Here is a 19,057-nt window from a genome sequence, read left to right as displayed (position 1 = left end):
TTCTCAATTTCTCCCTCCTGTCCTTTATAATATTGCTGTCATTCACTTATCTATATGGTATAATCACCCCAAATGTTGTTATTACTATTACTCTAAACAAATATTTATCAATTAGATCAATTAAGAATGAGATAAGTAAAAAATTTTATTTTACTTCACTTATTCCTTCCCTGATGTTCTCCCTTTGATTATATAGATCCAAGTTTCTGACCTGTGTCATTTTCCTTCTCTCTTTTTCTTTGTCTTTTTTTGCCTTTTTATTTTTTTATTTTTTTAAATATTTTATTTATTTATTTATTTATTTATGGCTGTGTTGGGTCTTCGTTTCTGTGTGAGGGCTTTCTCCAGTTGCGGCAAGTGGGGGCCATTCTTCATCGCGGTGCGTGGGCCTCTCACTATCGCGGCCTGTCTTGTTGCGGAGCACAGGCTCCAGACGCGCAGGCTCAGTAATTGTGGCTCACGGGCCCAGTCGCTCTGCAGCATGTGGGATCTTCCCAGACCAGGGCTCGAACCCGTGTCCCCTGCATTGGCAGGCAGATTTTCAACCACTGTGCCACCAGGGAAGCCCACCCTTTATTTTTTAATTGAAGTATATGTGATTTGCAATGTTGTTTTAGTTTCAGGTGTATAGCAAAGTGATTCAGTTATACATACACACATATATATATACATTTATATTCTTTTTCAGAGTCTTTTCCATTATAGCTTATTACAAGATATTGAATAGAGTTCCCTGTAGTATACAGTAGGTCCTTGTTGGTTATCTATTTTATATATAATAGTGTGTGTATCTTCAGGTGAGACAGGAAGGCTCTAGGGAACTGGAGCTGGTTAATTGCCCTTCCCCCCCAGTGGATAAGGCTCTGGTAAAGTTGGTCCCTTGGAGAGCAGAACTTCGTTATGGAGAATGTTCTGGGCATATATAAAAATGGTTACTTCCCCCAACCTCTGCCTGAAACATGAGGGAATTTGTGTCGGGTCCTGACCTTGAGAATCCAGTGGGTTCCTGAAGGTAGAACTCGTAAAAATGGGGGGGGCCTCCCTAAAACTGCACCTCCAGGAGATTCTCACTCTCCAGCAAATCCACACTCAGCCTCCAGCAGTTCTTCAAAATTATCACTTAAGTGTTTCTACCCTTTTATGGCCACAGTGACTTCTTCCCCAGATGAGCTGATCGAGGCTCTGGTTCTCCATATTCACCTGTTCCCCCAGGATGGTGCCTTGGCTGTGACGTCCATTTTCTGATACTCATATTCTAAGATATTCATTTATTTTCAGTTGGTTCAGCTTTTATCTTGTCACAAGTATAGAAGTGATGAGTTCCAAGCTCTTTACGTGTTACAGCTGAAACTGGAATTCCTCCATTCTTTTACTTTTAATCTCATTGTTCCTTTGACTCTAAGCCACTTCTCTTGTAGACAGGATATAGTTTGGTCTTGCTCTTTTTTATTCAGTCTGATAATCTGTGCTTTTTAAGTGGAGTGTTTAGTGAAAATTCTGTACCCAGTTCCATGCGTGGGTCTTTTTTCCCACACCACCAAGCAATTCTCCGACATCAGCTGGGTTTTCAATTCAATTTTGACACTACCTGGAACTAGCATCTGATTCCACAGGTTGAGGGTTCAGTCGCACAAGCCTGTCCCCCACTTCAGATGCCAATTTCAAGTCCAGGTTGTTACCTGCGCTTCTGACCAACCAGCTATAAACTGGAGGTTCCCACGACCCCCTCCTCTGGTTTGATTAATTTGCTAGAGTTGCTCACAGAACTCAGGAAACAAAGGATATCAAAAGATACAAATCAACAGCCAGATCAAGAGATACATAGCACAAGGTCCCAAACAAAAGAGCTTCTGTCCCGGTGGAGTTTGGCACCCAGCATGGTGGCACATGGAAGTGTTCTGGTTCACCAACCTAGAAGGTCTCCAAACCCCATCCTTTGGGGGTTTTATGGAGGCCCCATTACACAGGCGTGATTGATTAAATCGTGGGCTATTGTAGTTGACTCAACCTTCAGCCCCTCTCCCTTGCCCAGAAATCAGGGGGTGGGACTGAAAGTTCCAACTCTCAATTCATGGTTTGTTCCCCTGCCAACTAGCTCCCCCCATCTTTAGGGGATTTCCAAAAGTCATCTCATTAACATAAACTCAGTTGTGGTAGAAAGGGGCTTGTTATAAATAACAAGACACCCATTTTACCTGTATGACTCTGAAGCTATTTGGGGAACTGAGGACAGGAGACCAAATATTATAACAAAAGATGCCCCTATTGCTCTAATCACTTAGGAAGTCCCAAGGGTTTTGGGAGCTGTGAGCCAGAAACCATGGGCAAAGACGAAATACATATTTCTTATCATAAATCACAATATCACAGTAGCCCGTTTACATTTAGTGTAATTACTGATATGGTTGGATTTACATCTGCTATTTTGGTATTTTCTATTTTTCTCATGTCGTTTTAAATTCCTCTCCTCCTCCCTTCCTTCCTTCTTTTGTGTTAAATAACTATTTTAGTGTATCATTTTAATTCCTCCGTTGATTTTTTTGCTGTATTTTTAGTACTTTCTTGATGGTTGCTCTAAGTATTATAATATGCATCTCAACTTACTGCAATCTAATTGAGAATAACACTAAATTAATTCTAGAAACTTTGTTTTGATATATTTTCCTTTCCTCTCCCTCCTTTGTTCCATTATTATCATATCTATTTCTACATAGCTATTTCTACCCAATAATACAGTGTTATAATGTTTGCTTTATACAACTTCTTTTAAAGAAGTTAGGAGAAGAAATGAGAAAATATATTTATAGAGCCTTTTGTATTTACGCACGTCTTCATCATTTCTGGAACTCTTCATTTCTTATTGTGGTTTTGAGTATTATCTGGTGTTACTTTCTTTCAGCCTAAAGGACTTCCTTTAGTATTTCTTGTAAGGTGTGTCTGCTAGTAAAACATTATCCTGGTCTTTGGTTATCTGGGAAGATATTTTTCAGCACTGTGAATATGCCAGTCCATTCCTCTGTGGCCTCCATTGTTTCAGAATGGATTCATTTGTATAATTTCTACCTTTTTATTGAGGTTTTTAAAATTCATTGAATCATTGTTGTCATACTTTCCTTAAATTTTTTAACATAGTTTCTTTTACTTACTTAAACATATTTGTAATAGCTGCTGTAAAGATTTTGTCTGATAAACCCAACATCTTAGGGACACACAGAGACAGTTTCTCTTGACTGCAATTTTTTTTCTGAATATGGTCACACTTTCTTGTTACTTTGACTGTCTTGTAATTTCTTTGGTGAAAACTGGGTATTTTACATAGTATATTTAGCGACTATGTCTTCTAATTTTCCGCTGAATGCTGTTGGTTTTTGGTGTGTGTGTGTTTGTTTAATAACTTGCCCGCACTAAATCTGCTAAGTTTACCACTTCTGCAGGGTGCATCCATGAAGGCCTCTGCTGTTTGGTTTTTCTTCTGTTTTATTCTTGAGCCTAGCTTTCTATAGTCACCCTTTGTCTTCTTAGATCAGTGTTCAACCAAAGGTTGGTCACAGGTTGGGCTCAAGTACCGCGAGCCAGTAAGACCTCCACTCTCTGCTGATAAATCTGTGAGTGAGCTGGGCAGCACACTCCAATATACAGGTTTTGTTTTTTTTTTCCAAGTCTGCCCAGGCTTCTGTTTTCCATCAAGCCCTTGCATCTCCACCGTACGTGTGGGCAGGTTCCACTGGCCAGCACTGTGTGGGTGCCGTGGGCTGTTCCTGTCTGTGCAGTGCTTGCAACCTGGGTCAACCCGTGATATGTGGAGAGTTTATCCCTCTCCCCATGGCTGCTTGACCTCCCTCAGTTTCCTGTTAAATTTCCAGGTAATCAGCAGTCCATTGCTCACCAGTGTCAAGCTAGCAGAGCCGCGGGCCCTCCCTGTGCACTTGCTTCTGAGATCACTGTGTAAATTGACACCTCTCCAAATACAGAGGCCCCCCTGGCAATGACAAAACACTGCTCGTTTTCCCAGTCTGCCCTGGTTGAACCATCAAACAACAGAGCTGCTGGGGATGGGAGCAGCTCCAGGCAAGAACACAAATTCAGTCGTTTTCGTGGACAAACATTTCTCAGTTTGTGGCATGTTTTCGGTCAGTTTCTGGAGGGCTGAAATGGTTGTTTGTGACAGTTTTGACCAAGCTTTATAGTTGCTTTTTGGAGAACTGGTTTATCAAACGCTTTACGTTCTCATGCTGGAAGTTACCCTCTGAGCAGGAGGTTTTTCCTGTGTCTTTCCCAAGCCTGGAGAAGCGATGTACAAGGAAGGTAAGAGCTCTGGGCTGAAAGCTTTTCAGTCTGGACTCTGCCTCTTAAGCAGCTCTTGCCCTTTGCCATTTCCTTAGCAGAAAAGCAGTGGGGGTGGATGGGTGATTGCCACTGTTTTTCCCATTTTGAAAATGTTAAGTTTCTAATAGAATTCAGCTCATAAATGTACACAGTGGACCTAAAAATATTAATTGATTTCACCCTTTCCCTGATCCTGATGTCATTTTTATGTCAGACTTTGTCTCCAAGGAAGGTTATGTGTGTGTGTTTCATCTAAGAAGAGGCAAGTCCTTTGACTCCAGTAGAAAAAGGAGGTAATCGATTTCTTTTTCTCCCTTCTCTTTCCTTCCATCCCCTCCTCTTTTCTATCCCCCGCCCTGCCTTCCCCCCACCCTGTCTCTCTCCTCGTTTCTTCCGTTCTGTCACTGTGAGCCCTGACTTAGTCCCACGCTCCGGACTAAGTGCTGCCTACGTGAATTATCCCCTCTGCTCCCCACGGCAACCTTGTCAGGTCCGTCCTGCGTTAACGACATATGACGCGTGAGGAAACTGGAGATGGGAGAAACTTCCCGGTTTGCTCAAAGCCAAAGAGTTTGTTTCTACCTCTCTATTCCCTTCCCCTCTGGGACACCAACTCCAGAAATAAATTGGGTATGAGGCGGCAGTGCGATCGCGTCTCTGGGAGACATGGTTGGGAGTCGGGGGTGGGGAGTAGGATGTTCCCCCCCGCTGTGAGGTGAGGGTGAAGGCTTCCTGTGCAGGGGCAGCGTGAGAGCTGGATCTGGCCCTGGACTTTGGATGGAGAGGGCAGGGAAGGCCCTTTGGGCAGGAGAACAAAGTCAGCACAGCACTGATGCTGGAGTGCAAACGAGGGGCTCTTAAAGGCCTGTTGTCAGTGAGTCAGAAGGAGCGAGGTGCCGAGGGCTTTGGAGGCCAGCCTAAAGATTTTGGAGTTCATTCAGAAAACACAGAAAGGGTGTTCATGGAAGGTTTTTTTTGTGCAGAGAGGGGACAGGTCTAGACTGTGCTTTGCATTTGTCATCATCTGGCCATCCTGTGTAGGGAGCATTCGGTGCAGGAGAGAATAAAAGTATGCAGTCAAGGTCATTGTGCAGAAAAAGGCGAGGAAACCTGAGCCCAGGTGACAAACCGGGAAAGGAGACTAGGGGCAGGCCAAAGGCATCACCAAGGAGATTCCACGGGACTTAGGAGGACTTACAACTTCTGGAATCAGTAGCAAAATCCTACTACAAATCTCATCTTTTATTGCTGTCTAGTGAGATGTTTTATACCCTCTGTATTGTTTTTCCTGAAATAACGTTAAGCAGTTGTAGTCTTGATTATTTTTTCTCTTCCAAGAGACAACTGTAGCTTTAAAAAAAATAGCTTTAAACAAAATTTACATTTTCTCTGGGAAGCAGGACAGATGCTGTCCTTCTGCGTGGCGCCCGGGAGAGTCAACATTGAAAGGTCTGTTTGTTTTTTTGGCTTCCACCTGTTGGAAATTCTGTCATCGTAGCTGCTGATAATAAGGAAGAAGGGCCAGCAGGAAATTCCTGCACTTGGACAGGGAATGTTTCCACTGTTCCCCTGGGGGACCACACACGAGCAACTGGCCTTCCATTATAGTTGAGAGCAGCACATTAGCAAGAAAACACAGAGACGCTGCCGGGGGCGGGGTGGGGGGGGGACGGACTCAGGAAGAGGAGCGCGCATCTCCCTGAAGTGTGCCCTGCAAGCCCACGGACTGCTCTACGTGCCCCCCGCCCCCGCGGGGGGGGGTGTGGGCAGGAGCTCCCTCACAAAGAATAAGTGGAGTTTGGTGAGAAAAACAGCCCCTTGGAAGCAGCGATTCCTTGGATGAGTCTCAGCCTTTCCAACCCTCAGTTACTCCACCTGTAAAATAATACAATGAACGGTAGCAAAGAATCAGTAAGAGCCAACAAATTCGGCATTTTTTATGTACCAGCGACTATTCTAAACCCTTTAAAGACACACTATTATTTAGATCCTTAGAGCAACCCTGTGATACAGGAACTGTCACTGCCCACATGCTAGCGATGGAGGCAAGTTCAGTAACTCGTCAAGGTCACAGCGGACAGGTTGGAGCACCGAGGTCCAAACCCAGGTCTCTGGCTCCAGACGTGTACTTCACTGCTGATATCTTAAGACCTCGTGGGACCCGGGGGGGCAAACAAGCATCAGTACGTGGAATGGCTTCAGGACTCGAAAGGCAATCTCAACCCGCACCGTAACAGTATTAGTACTACCTTTTAACAACAACGACAGCAATGGTAGGTACCTCTGATGCCCCTGATCTCTCTGCCCTCGGGGGTGGGTAGGCTTCGCATCAGAGGAGCTACGTGAGCCCTTGCAATCCTCGGACGCTGATAATAAAGGTCCTCCTTTCCCCTCGAGGGGCTGGGAGAAGGGCAGGCCATCCGTGCAGCTTGCTCTGCTCCCTGGAAGGCCAGCCCTCACCTGTGTGTGACGGGGCAGCACTAGACTCAGGGATGGACACAGTCATCTTTGACCTTGGGGCTGACGCAAGCAGGCATACCCCAGAGCAGGGACGGAGAAACCCAGTGCGTGGCGCAGGGGTGCGAGAAGGAGGGCGGGGGAGGCCTGACAGCCTTCTGAACCTCTGGTGGGGACGGCTCTGGTGCATCCCCTCGCTCTGGTGGGGCGAGGGGACGCTGTGAGCCTGTGGTACCCGGGCTTCATGGAGAGGCACGTCCACACCACACAGCAATTTGTAACAGCATCTCGATAAGTGTTTATCGAGTGTTTCCTTCCCTCCTGGAACGGGGCTTGGTGTGGAGGGGAGGGGAGCAGAACCGGGCAGAGAAAGGAGATGCTAATCTATAAACCAGCGAGGGAACCATGGGTTCACCAAGAAGGGGCTGAGAGTTCTGTTGGGGCCGGCGTCTGGGGAAGGATTCCCTGAGAAGCGGGCATTGCAGTGGGGCCTGGATGGATGAGTAGGATTTCGTGTGCAGGCAGAGAAGAATGGGAAAGCGCATTCCAGGCAAAGCAAGAGTCCCCGGCAGCTGGTGTGTGGCCGCCAGAGCGTGGCTGCGTGTGTGTGTTTGGGGGAGAAGCTGTGAGTCTGGAAAGTTAGCTCGTGTCCAGAGAGTGTGCGTAGAGGGCCCTGTGTGCCAGGCTCAGGGTCATCCTTCAGCCCGACCGCCTCAGGAGGCCTTTGGAGATTTATTTAATGCTTTATTAATTGGATGCTTTTTATTACACAAGCCCTCATGACCACGGTAGAATGTGCAGAAGAGGCAGAAATGTATAAAGGGCAAAACCCCAGAGATACCAGCTGGAGGGGGCCTGCAGGTTTTCAGGGAGACTCACCTGGTCTGTAACTTTTTCTAGCGGGCTGCTAAGGCCGGGGACTGATGTCCACCTTTAGAGAAATGCCTGGAAACATCCCGGAATGGGGGCAAGGGGCCTCTGGGACTCCAGAACAGAGGGGCCCAGGAAGCCCGACCAGTCAGGAAGGCTGTTACCAGCAGCCCCGCCCTCGACACCCAGGCTCCCCCGCAGGGCAGTCAGAGGTCGCCACCGGCCCGGTCCCCACGCGGCGGGCGCGCGCAGATCCCGGAGGGCGCCCAGGAGGCGGCGGCTCCCGGCGCCGCTTCCGCTGGGGGCCGGTTCAGCGGCGCGGGGTCGCGCGGAGCGGCGGGAGAGCGGGCGGTGCCTGACAGCTGTGGGCCGGCGGCGCACGGTGGCGGCAGAGTCGAGGCGGCGGCGGCCGGTGCAAGGTGGGTCCGGAGGAGGGAGGGAGGTGGGAGGTGCGTGTGGGCGCCCCCGCCCGGCAGCCGGCCCGGGTGGCGCTTCCTGCTCTCTGGCCCGCCGCGGGGGCCAGCGAGTGTGCGCAGCACATGGAGTTCTGAGGTGTGCGCCCCAGGAGCAGCTGGACTCCCCACCCCTGTCCCCAGGCCCTGCCTGGCCCTGGCCCCTCATGACGCTCTGAACCCTCTGCGGACTAGAGGAGGGCCAGAAGCCCCCGGTCTGAGATCAGAAGGGACCTCAGGGACCCTGTCGCCACACCCAGCCTCTTCATTTCACAGAAGAAGAAACCAAGGTTCAGAGTGGTGAAGTGACTTGTTCAGGATGGCAGGTCTGGAAGCCAGAAGTCCTCACCTGGAGGTCAGTGCTGCTGGGAGCCCTTGCAACAGGGCCAGGACAGCAGGCTGTGGCCCTGAGTAGAAACAAAGTGCTGGGAGAGACGGAGTCAGAAAGACAAAGAGACAGAAAGAGAACCTCCCAGAGCAACGGAGGGTCAGGAAATGGGGCGGCACTTCCTCCCTGGCCCCACTTGAGCTGTGGTCTGGCTGCGTGACTCAGCCAGCCTTGCTGACTCTGGCCTATGTGTGTATGCATGTGTGTGTGCATGTGTGTGTACGTGTGTGCGTGCATGGGAAAGTCCTCTGACTACATACGTCTGTCCACATACACGCAGTGACCTTGCTGGGAGTCTGCCCTGGGTTTGGTATCTGAAGAGGATACCAAGGACCCCAGATGACTTAGTTCTGAGCGGCTCCAGACAGCAGGAAAGGCCCGGAGGGTGGGAGTCCCCAGAAGGGGGGCAGATCAGAGTCCAGGAGAAGAGCCTAACTCATGAGGCGGTGAGTTCCCTGTCTCTGGAAGAAACCAGCATGTACCAAAGAATCTTTTTATCAAGGCTGTGGGCCTAGGAATATGAAACTTGCTAGGGCAGCGTACTCCGTATAGAATTGGAATTATTTTAGTTTGGGGGTCCAGGGTTCGTGTCCTTTTTTGGGTGACATTACCATGCATGGCCATGTTGGGTAGTGTTTGCCCATCAGAGCTGCTCTGTGCACAGTTTTGGGGGGTAAATGAGAGGCTTGTGTCTGCCCTCGGAGGTCCCCTCGCCTCTAAGGACTGACTGGAAAGGGTGATGAATAACGTTAGTCTAGGGTGAGTTTGCAGGAGGGGGTGGTCACCTCTGCGAAGAACGGGTCAGGTGGCCCTCTGGAGGTGGCGCTTCGGCTGGGCCTTGAGGAGGAGGCTGGGTCAGGGCATTTGGGGGCAGGGACGTCTCAGCAGAGGCGGGGAGGTGGCGGTGTCTGGGGACCAGGGAAAACGCAGTGGGCAGTGTGGTGCAGAACATTGGTTGGGACGAGGTCGGGGAAGGCCTGGTGTGTCAGGCCAGGGAACTCGCGCTTCTTATTCGGCCTGGGCATTTTGGGATGGGTTCTGAGAAGGGCAGTGAGGTCACTGGGGTTCAGAAGAACTTGTCATTTGGCAGCGATATTTGGGAAGCCAAGGATGCTGTGGGAGGGGAACCCGGGAAGGAGAGGAGGCTGAGCCGGGCTGCAGGGCATACGGGGAAGCGCAGGGCCAGGGATGCTGCTAAAGGGCGAGGGTAGGAGGAGAGACAGTCTGTTACAGGCCAGGGCCAGGGATGCTGCTAAAGGGCGAGGGTAGGAGGAGAGACAGTCTGTTACCGGCCAGGGCCAGGGATGCTGCTAAAGGGCGAGGGTAGGAGGAGAGACAGTCTGTTACAGGCCAGGGCCAGGGATGCTGCTAAAGGGCGAGGGTAGGAGGAGAGACAGTCTGTTACCGGCCAGGGCCAGGGATGCTGCTAAAGGGCGAGGGTAGGAGGAGAGACAGTCTGTTACCGGCCAGGGCCAGGGATGCTGCTAAAGGGCGAGGGTAGGAGGAGAGACAGTCTGTTACCGGCCAGGGCCAGGGATGCTGCTAAAGGGCGAGGGTAGGAGGAGAGACAGTCTGTTACCGGCCAGGGCCAGGGATGCTGCTAAAGGGCGAGGGTAGGAGGAGAGACAGTCTGTTACAGGCCAGGGCCAGGGATGCTGCTAAAGGGCGAGGGTAGGAGGAGAGACAGTCTGTTACAGGCCAGGGCCAGGGATGCTGCTAAAGGGCGAGGGTAGGAGGAGAGACAGTCTGTTACAGGCCAGGGCCAGGGATGCTGCTAAAGGGCGAGGGTAGGAGGAGAGACAGTCTGTTACCGGCCAGGGCCAGGGATGCTGCTAAAGGGCGAGGGTAGGAGGAGAGACAGTCTGTTACCGGCCAGGGCCAGGGATGCTGCTAAAGGGCGAGGGTAGGAGGAGAGACAGTCTGTTACCGGCCAGGGCCAGGGATGCTGCTAAAGGGCGAGGGTAGGAGGAGAGACAGTCTGTTACCGGCCAGGGCCAGGGATGCTGCTAAAGGGCGAGGGTAGGAGGAGAGACAGTCTGTTACCGGCCAGGGCCAGGGATGCTGCTAAAGGGCGAGGGTAGGAGGAGAGACAGTCTGTTACCGGCCAGGGCCAGGGATGCTGCTAAAGGGCGAGGGTAGGAGGAGAGACAGTCTGTTACAGGCCAGGGCCAGGGATGCTGCTAAAGGGCGAGGGTAGGAGGAGAGACAGTCTGTTACAGGCCAGGGCCAGGGATGCTGCTAAAGGGCGAGGGTAGGAGGAGAGACAGTCTGTTACCGGCCAGGGCCAGGGATGCTGCTAAAGGGCGAGGGTAGGAGGAGAGACAGTCTGTTACCGGCCAGGGCCAGGGATGCTGCTAAAGGGCGAGGGTAGGAGGAGAGACAGTCTGTTACAGGCCAGGGCCAGGGATGCTGCTAAAGGGCGAGGGTAGGAGGAGAGACAGTCTGTTACAGGCCAGGGCCAGGGATGCTGCTAAAGGGCGAGGGTAGGAGGAGAGACAGTCTGTTACAGGCCAGGGCCAGGGATGCTGCTAAAGGGCGAGGGTAGGAGGAGAGACAGTCTGTTACAGGCCAGGGCCAGGGATGCTGCTAAAGGGCGAGGGTAGGAGGAGAGACAGTCTGTTACAGGCCAGGGCCAGGGATGCTGCTAAAGGGCGAGGGTAGGAGGAGAGACAGTCTGTTACCGGCCAGGGCCAGGGATGCTGCTAAAGGGCGAGGGTAGGAGGAGAGACAGTCTGTTACAGGCCAGGGCCAGGGATGCTGCTAAAGGGCGAGGGTAGGAGGAGAGACAGTCTGTTACCGGCCAGGGCCAGGGATGCTGCTAAAGGGCGAGGGTAGGAGGAGAGACAGTCTGTTACCGGCCAGGGCCAGGGATGCTGCTAAAGGGCGAGGGTAGGAGGAGAGACAGTCTGTTACCGGCCAGGGCCAGGGATGCTGCTAAAGGGCGAGGGTAGGAGGAGAGACAGTCTGTTACCGGCCAGGGCCAGGGATGCTGCTAAAGGGCGAGGGTAGGAGGAGAGACAGTCTGTTACCGGCCAGGGCCAGGGATGCTGCTAAAGGGCGAGGGTAGGAGGAGAGACAGTCTGTTACCGGCCAGGGCCAGGGATGCTGCTAAAGGGCGAGGGTAGGAGGAGAGACAGTCTGTTACCGGCCAGGGCCAGGGATGCTGCTAAAGGGCGAGGGTAGGAGGAGAGACAGTCTGTTACCGGCCAGGGCCCGTGGTAGGGCATTTCCACCCAGGCTCCCATGTAGTCCTCCCAGCAACCTTACGAAGAGATTGTTACTACTGTCTCCACTCTATAAAGGAGGAAACTGAGACTCAGAGAGGTCAACAACTTGTCCAAGGTCACACAGCACATGAGTGGTGGGGCAGAGACTGAACCAGAGAAAGCTGGAATAGATCCAATCTGGCAGCTAAGTAAATGTCAGAGGCCTGAGCAGAGAAAGAGACCATGGTGATGGAGATTGGGGTCCCAGTGCTGGACAGGGAAGCCCAGGTTTGGAGCAGCGTCGGGTTTGGTGGTGATTGGAGATGTGTGAGCCTGTGATGGTCCCAAGCACCGGGATCGGGGCTGCAGTAGCTATGGCCCTGCACCCCTGCCTCGAGGCTCCCTGTCATGGGTTTGCTGAGCCCACAGGCAGCTGGGGGGTGGCCGGGCTGAGGGAGTTTGGTGGGGGATCCCCCAGGGATCTGGTAAGTCAGTCGCTGAGTTCACGCCCACACAGAACATGCGTGCGTGCTGTGTCCGTGCTCAGGGCCCTCAGGCATTTGCCATTACTCCTTGGGTGAGAATTCGTTCAGGTTGTCACACTGTCCCAGGCCTTGGTTCCTTCCTGTGTTTCACCCATGAAAAGGGCTGGACAGACCCTGAAGATGGGTTTGCAGAATATTGTGGAATTCCACAAGTGCCTTTTCAGGATCCTAAGAACAGGGCCAGGCCTCTCACAGTGTCAGAGCATCTGGGTGACCTAGGGCCAAGTGTGCTCAGTTTTACAGATGGGGAAACTGAGGCTTCAGAAATCACGGTCCTTCACCAGTGGTGAGTGAGTGGCAGAGAGGGTGCCGACCCCTGAGCTCCTGGCCCTCTCCACTGCCATGCCGGGGGGCAGCCTCCAGCCTCTCCCTTTATAAAATCGCCCTGGGTGGGGTTTTTCACAGACAGACCCCCGCATCGGATGGACCCTTTCCAACTGTTATTCTCTTTTTCCCCCTTAAACAATACACACTCACACCCATACGCAAAATGGAAAACGATTTCCATTCACCCGTCTGGTGGTCAAGTCATGTTTGACATCTCAGAGGGTTTCCATTTCTCTAAGGGAAATGTGGTGAGACCTAGCTAGTCTAGTCAGCGAGCCAGAAAGCATCCCATCCCCGTGTGCAGAGCCAGGGAAGTCCCCACTAAAGTCGGAATGTAAATGAGGTGGCACCCGTAGGGAAGCAGCGGAGAGAACAGGCGGGAGACCGGGAGACAAAGGGAGGAGAAAAGGAGGAAAGGAAAACTGAGCAAGTTTCCGGCACAGGGCAGAGCTACCTTGGGGGACACACCCTCTGGGACCTGGTTGTCTGATCCTCAGGCAGCGTGGAGCAGGGAGGTAACCAGGGGGACCTAAAAAGAGACAAGAGCTACTCAGCCTGACCATCCATCCTGCAACCTGTTCACGTTTGAGAGTGAAAGGCAGAGTGTTGGCAATGATGCTGGGACAACGGGCAGAAGCCAGGATGTCCTGGGCGAGTTGTCATCCTGATGACAGCCAGCACACATCGAGCGCCAGACGTGCATCTGCTTGGTTAAGCCTCACGAGAACCCAGTGGCGTAGGCGCTGCTATCATTCCCGCTTTACAGGAAGAGAAACAGAGAGGCAGAGCACCATGCCCAGGGTCACACAGCCAGTAACCGGCAGAGGCAGGATTTGCAGCAGGCAGTTTGGCTGCCCCAGAGCCGGAGCCCACAGCTTCACACCTCACTGGCCCTGGAGGCTTGGATGCACCAACAGCTTTGGCACAGACAAGACTCTCTGTCCCTTTCTACGACTCAGCTCGTGACCTTTTGGTCCTTGTCATACCTTCCCAGCTGTTCTCAAAGGCCGATTTAGCCTGACTTCATCTGTGGTTGAGCCCGAGGTGATGGGGAGGAAGTGCCCTGCAGGTTCTGTCCTCTGCGGCCTCTGCACCTGCTTCAGGCTGGTCTCTCCCTTCTTTCTTGCCTTGTAACCGCTCTGCCCATTCAGACAAGGTCACGGGGACGGATGGACTGGGTCAGACACAGGAAGACCCTCTTGAAGGCCAGTGTGGGGAGTGGGTTGTCTGCCTGAGGGGACTCTCAGGGGCCACCGTCTGGGGGACTAAGTGACACTCAGGGGCCTCTCCCAGCTTGAGGAATATGAGCTTTTCTTTTGTGACAGATTCTTCCGAGACATTGCATTCCCTTTGTCAGTTTGTTTTGGCTCCCAGCCCTGGTTCCAAAGAATGTCAGCAGTACTTTCTCCCCTGCCCGTTTGTTGACACATCCTGGTCGGGCTGGCGTGGCCGAGGGGGCAGTCACGGGGCAGCAGAGCCTGACTCTGGTGACACTCCAGCGGTTCTGGAAGATGCAGGGAGGAGGGAGCAGACAGGTGTCCCACGAGGCTCAGATTCCAAGGGCCTCTGAACCCACTGAGCCTGTGCTGAAGGCCCTTTATTTGCATAGTAGAGCAGCCCTGTGGCTCGTTGGCTTGGCCCCAGCCCTCTGCTCCCGGGACCCCTGGGCCTGTGCAGCTCCGTGTCCTGCTGGGCCGAGAGGAAAGCTGAGAAGGGCAAGACGTAGTGCACACGCTGTGGGTGTGCTGAGACCTGCCGGATCCAGGATCCAGCGGTGTGGACACCCGCCTCCCAGACCTGCATTTGCATCTCTGGCCAGGCAGCTTCCTGAACTCCCTTTTTAACTCAGGGGAATAGGAGGCTGGCTCCAATGGCTGAATTACCAGGGCAGACAAGAGGAAAATCTCCTATTACTGGGCGATTGGCTTATTTTCACTTTATTTACTTTAGAGATCGCTCCGTGTTGAGCTCCGGGATTTGGTGAATGGATGGAGCTTTGCCACACTGAAGCCGTGTAAACACAAACCCTTGCCCGCTTTGGTTTGGAAGGTTGCATTGGTGCTGAGGTGGGGGAAGGAGACCAGCGTCCCGCAGCGCTACCCTGATCCAACAGAGAATGTCAGGAACCCCCTTCCCACCTGTGCCTTGAGGCTGGACGCCCAGAAATGCACCAGGCGCGGCTGAGAGCTTGGCTCCAGCAGACTCACTGGTCCTTACTCCAGCCTTGCAAGATAGGTAACTATTATTGTTATTCTCCCCATGTTAGGGATGAGAAAGCCAAGGCTGCGAGAGCTGGAGTAACGTGCTTGAGGTCCTACGGCTCCCGAGAGGCTGAGCTGGGATTTGAACCCAGGCAACCTGGCCCCAGGGTCACGGGCTCAACCCAACCTGCCCCTCGGGGTGCTGAGCGCCGGGAACAGTTCTGACTCCAACCAGCCATGTGTCGTTGGGATTCACTTTTCCGGCCGGCAGGGGCTGGGTCACCACGTCAGCTCTTGTTCTTGATGGTGATCAGTTGTGCTTTTCTGTGCCCTCTTTGTGTCTTGCTGTCGCCTGACCCTGCGTCTGCTCAGGGCAAGGTACTTTATTTCTGGGTTGTGGTTGTCCTGCTACAAATGTGGCTAAGTGTGTTTCCTAGTTCTCCAGCAGGCATTCTTTCTAGCATTTTTATCTTCTGCGCTGTGTCTCTCTGGCACATTTCTTTTTTTGTTGGGGGGAGGGGCTCAGCAAGGCATTTAATTAATTAATTAATTAACGAACTTTTAATATTTTAATTTTATTGGAGTAAGTTGATTTACAATGTTGTGTTAGTTTCAGGTGTACGGCAAAGTGATTCAGTTATACGTATATATATATATATATATATTTATATATGTATATTCATTCTTTTTTAGATTCTTTTCGCATATAGGTTATCACAGAATATTGAGTAGAGTTCCCTGTGCTATTCAGTAGGCTCTTATATATAGTAGTGTGTATATGTTAATCCCAAGCTCCTGATTTATCCCTCCCACCATGTTTCCCCTTTGGTAACCGTAAGTTTGTTTCCGATATCTGTAAGTCTGTTTCTGTTTTGTAAATAAGTTCATTTCTATGTTTATTTTTAAATTAGATTCCACATATGAGTGATAGCATATGATATTTGTCTTTCTCTGTCTGACTTATTTCACGTCGTATGATGATCTCTAGGTCCAGCCATGTTGCTGCAAATGGCATTATTTCATCCTTTTCTATGGCTGATTAGCATTCCATTGTATATATGCACCACATCTTCTTTATCCATTCATCTGTCATTGGACATTTAGGTTGTTTCTATATCTTGGCTACCGTGAATAGTGCTGCTATGAATATTGGGGTGCACGTATCTTTTCAGATTATGGTTTTCTCCAGATATATGCCCAGCTCTCTGGCATGTTTCTTGTTGCTTGTCATTACCCTCTCCGTGAACTATACTAGCCCCTGCTGTGTTGCCCTGTACTCAGGTTTTGGGGGTTCATCTTTGCTCGGGGCTCGGGGTTCTGGTTTCAGTAGATGTGGTGTAATTCTGGGGATGAAGGCAGCTGGAGAAGCAGCACGGCCCCCAACAGACTTCCACAGGGACCCCTGCAAATAAGAGAATGTATTGAATGCCTGCCATGTGCCAGGCACTTTTTCTCATCTAGGACTTAGCATCCCCATTTTACAGATGAGAAAACCGAGGCTCAGAGAGGTAAATAAGTCGTCTGAGTCCACACACCTAGTTCTGGTATAGACACCTCCCTCAGGGACACCCCACCATGCTGCTTCTCCCTGCGCCCCACGCTGGCTGCCTGCAAAGAGCTGCTCCGGTGGGTGGAGGGCTCTGCTTGATACCAGAGCTCTGTTAGCACACCTGTAAGATCCCCTGACTCCACACCAGGTGAGCTGCCCCAGGCACAGGCCAGTCAGAAATACAGGGGTGGGGAGGGCCAGTTAAAAAGTCTGCCCTGGAACTTCTTTTTAAGGAACGCAATTTTAATACATTGAACCACAGCTCAAATCAGAAACAAAGACGCAGAAAGGAACTGCTAAGGGAAATGAATGTTAATGAAAAAAAAAAAAAATGATTAGGCCTCCATTATGTAATCACACATTGCAAACTAAAAATATTTTTTTAAACGCACAAGTCCTATTTACTGGAATTAGAAATAGAATCAAAAGCTCTAATTTGTACTGAATAGTGATCATGTTATTCCACACACCACATCTGAATTTCCTGACGCTGGAGGGAATAAATCAATGCGGTTTTATTGAATGTTAATGCACAACCCCCCCCCCAAAAAAAACCCTCCGGAACAAAAGCAAAATGGTTGAACACCTACTGTGTGCAGTGCGTTGTACTGGGAGAAAGAACAAAGGCCACAGTACTTCTTCTGACAGCATAGGAGACCCCTGCCAAGGGAGCAGGACAGACTGTATGTTCTCTAGAAGGACGTGGGCTTTGGAGAGGCTTAACTAGTTAGGCGAGAACAGAGCGGGGCCTGCAAGGATGGTGGAATTCAGCAAATGGGAGTGGTGGGGTCCTGGAAGAATGTTCCATGGGGGCTCTTCAGTCCGTCTTAGTAGACAGCATCTGAGCACCAGTCTGCATGGAAATTAAACCAATGAAGTTCTGCCCAGGCCATAAGATGTGCCTTGACCCTCTCCATATTTCTAAGGGTCACCTCCTCCTCTGGCTGGCCTCCACTGACTCAGTTTACCATCTAAAAGCTGTGAGGACCCAGGATGCGGCCCTGGACCCTCTGAACCTTCCTGCTTCCTGTGGATAGAGGTTGTCATATAGAATCAAGCACAGCTGGCCCTGCCTGGCACACGAGTGTCTGCTCTGGAGGGGGGTTCTCTAGAGTCTGCATGGATGTGGGTGTGTGTTACATGGACCACGCTCCGTTAGGAAGGAGATGGTGATCGGAACCCCACAGAAGGTGCTATGGGGCTGAGGGGGAAGCAGGTAGGCCCACACTCAGAGACTGCCTCCCTTCGTACAAACTTATCCACCAGGAAAGCCAAACAAAACAGACGGCAAGGAAAAGCCAGGTGATACCCTTTTAACAATAGGCCACTGTTGATTTCTTTCCTGTCTGCTGCCTCATCAGCCCTGGTTGGTTATAGGGCCAAAGGCAGCTTTTCACAGTTGGCCCCGTCCGAGGTCTGGTCACAATGGTCGGTGGAGACCTCTCTGCCCCCACCTGCCCAAGGCTGTGGCGTGTCCCTCACCGGGCAGCAGTGCCATGCTCCGTCTGCAGCCGGCGGAGTCTCTGGGCCAGGCTGTCCAGAGTCACTTTAGAAAGAGGTGCTAACTAGCACAGGGGTGGTCGTGGCTGACCGTCTCGCTATCACCCGGGGACACGTGTACCCACCCCACTGCCGACGGCAGGTAGCCTGACCTCCAGGCCAACTGAGCATGTGTTTTCTTTCCTGGGACTAAGACGCAAGCTGAGTGACCAGCTCCCGTCCTCTGGGCCTGCCCCATCTGATGGGGTCCAGATGCGGCCCTCCTAGGATGCAGTTCTAGAACTCAGTGCCGGGGGCCAGAGCCGGCAGGTGGGTGAGCAGCTGTGCTTGGTGGCAGGTTCGTGTCGGGAGGAGCTTCTCCACGTGCTGGTGGTGGTCCTGGGCTGCCTCACTGATGAAATAGCTGTCCTTCCCGTCTCTTAGGCAGGTCGTGACAGTGGGGTGAAGCAGCGACAGGTGAAAGTGCGTTTACGTGGGGCTGCTTATATTTTTTTGCAACCCAGTGGTTTCCATCCATTCATCAAGTTGGGCTTAATTAACCATTTGCTTCGTAGGTCATCTAACAGGTCCACGTGGTGTCGGCTCAGGCCTGGGTGCCTTTTAATAGGGTGGCCGCACAGTCCAGTTAGGGCACTGAGGCTTAGCCGGCGACCTATATTCCAGAACTCTCTGGCCCGCCGAAGCAAGACCCTCAGCTGGCAGTGGGAAGAGTCGGGCTGCCGGGGACCTCAGGGAGCCTGGGCTCTGCTTCCTTCCAGAGCAGCCTGGAGACACCCACAAAGCTAGTGAGAATCTGAAGGCTGGTCGTCTTCAAGAAACCATCCACAGTGTGTCCTGTTGTTCAGAGCTTCTGCCCTCCCTTTGCAAATATTTGCCCAGGCGTGGGGAGAGTGGATGTAACCACGGATAAGAAAGGAAGGAGGATGCTGGGAGTCAGGGAGTGCGGATGTGTGTGGTCAGACACCCGTGGGCTTAACTTGGTGTCGCTACAGTCGGTTCTCGTTCCCGGAGAGCCTCCCGTGTACGGAGCCCTGAGCTGCGAGATGGGGCTAATCTTACCATCCTTCACTTAGAAGGGAGGAACTGAGAAGCTAAGCAACTCGCTCAAGGTCACACAGCCGGTCAGCGTAGAATCAATCCAAGCATGGGCACTTGGACAGCAGAGCCCCCGCTCTTAAGAGGGTCAATCATGTGACGCTGGTGATGATCCTTCATGCGGATGGAGCTCTTTGCCGT

The 19,057-nt window shown here is 51.8% G+C and overlaps 1 protein-coding gene across 11 annotated transcripts in view; it reads left to right on the top strand.

Annotated features, from left to right (window-relative positions):
• Positions 1 to 19,057, top strand: part of CRACR2A (calcium release activated channel regulator 2A) — a 165,754-nt gene that overhangs the window by 33,609 nt on the left and 113,088 nt on the right. For 2 of the 11 annotated variants that reach the window (XM_082352879.1, XM_082352886.1), the window contains exon 1: positions 7,687 to 8,072. The exons of 4 other annotated variants lie outside the window; for them this stretch is intronic. The gene's annotated coding sequence lies outside the window, so the exon portion shown is untranslated. Of the gene's footprint in view, positions 1 to 7,686; positions 8,073 to 8,306; positions 8,461 to 8,732; positions 8,940 to 13,415; positions 14,807 to 19,057 lie in introns of those variants that run through there. 5 more of the 11 variants (XM_082352888.1, XM_082352882.1, XM_082352887.1 and 2 more) reach the window with 5 other exon arrangements.

This window comes from Balaenoptera borealis (genome assembly GCF_965194805.1).
Source record: "Balaenoptera borealis genome assembly, chromosome: 13".
Classification (NCBI taxonomy): domain Eukaryota; kingdom Metazoa; phylum Chordata; class Mammalia; order Artiodactyla; family Balaenopteridae; genus Balaenoptera; species Balaenoptera borealis.
This window is presented reverse-complemented; position numbering and strand designations above follow the sequence as displayed.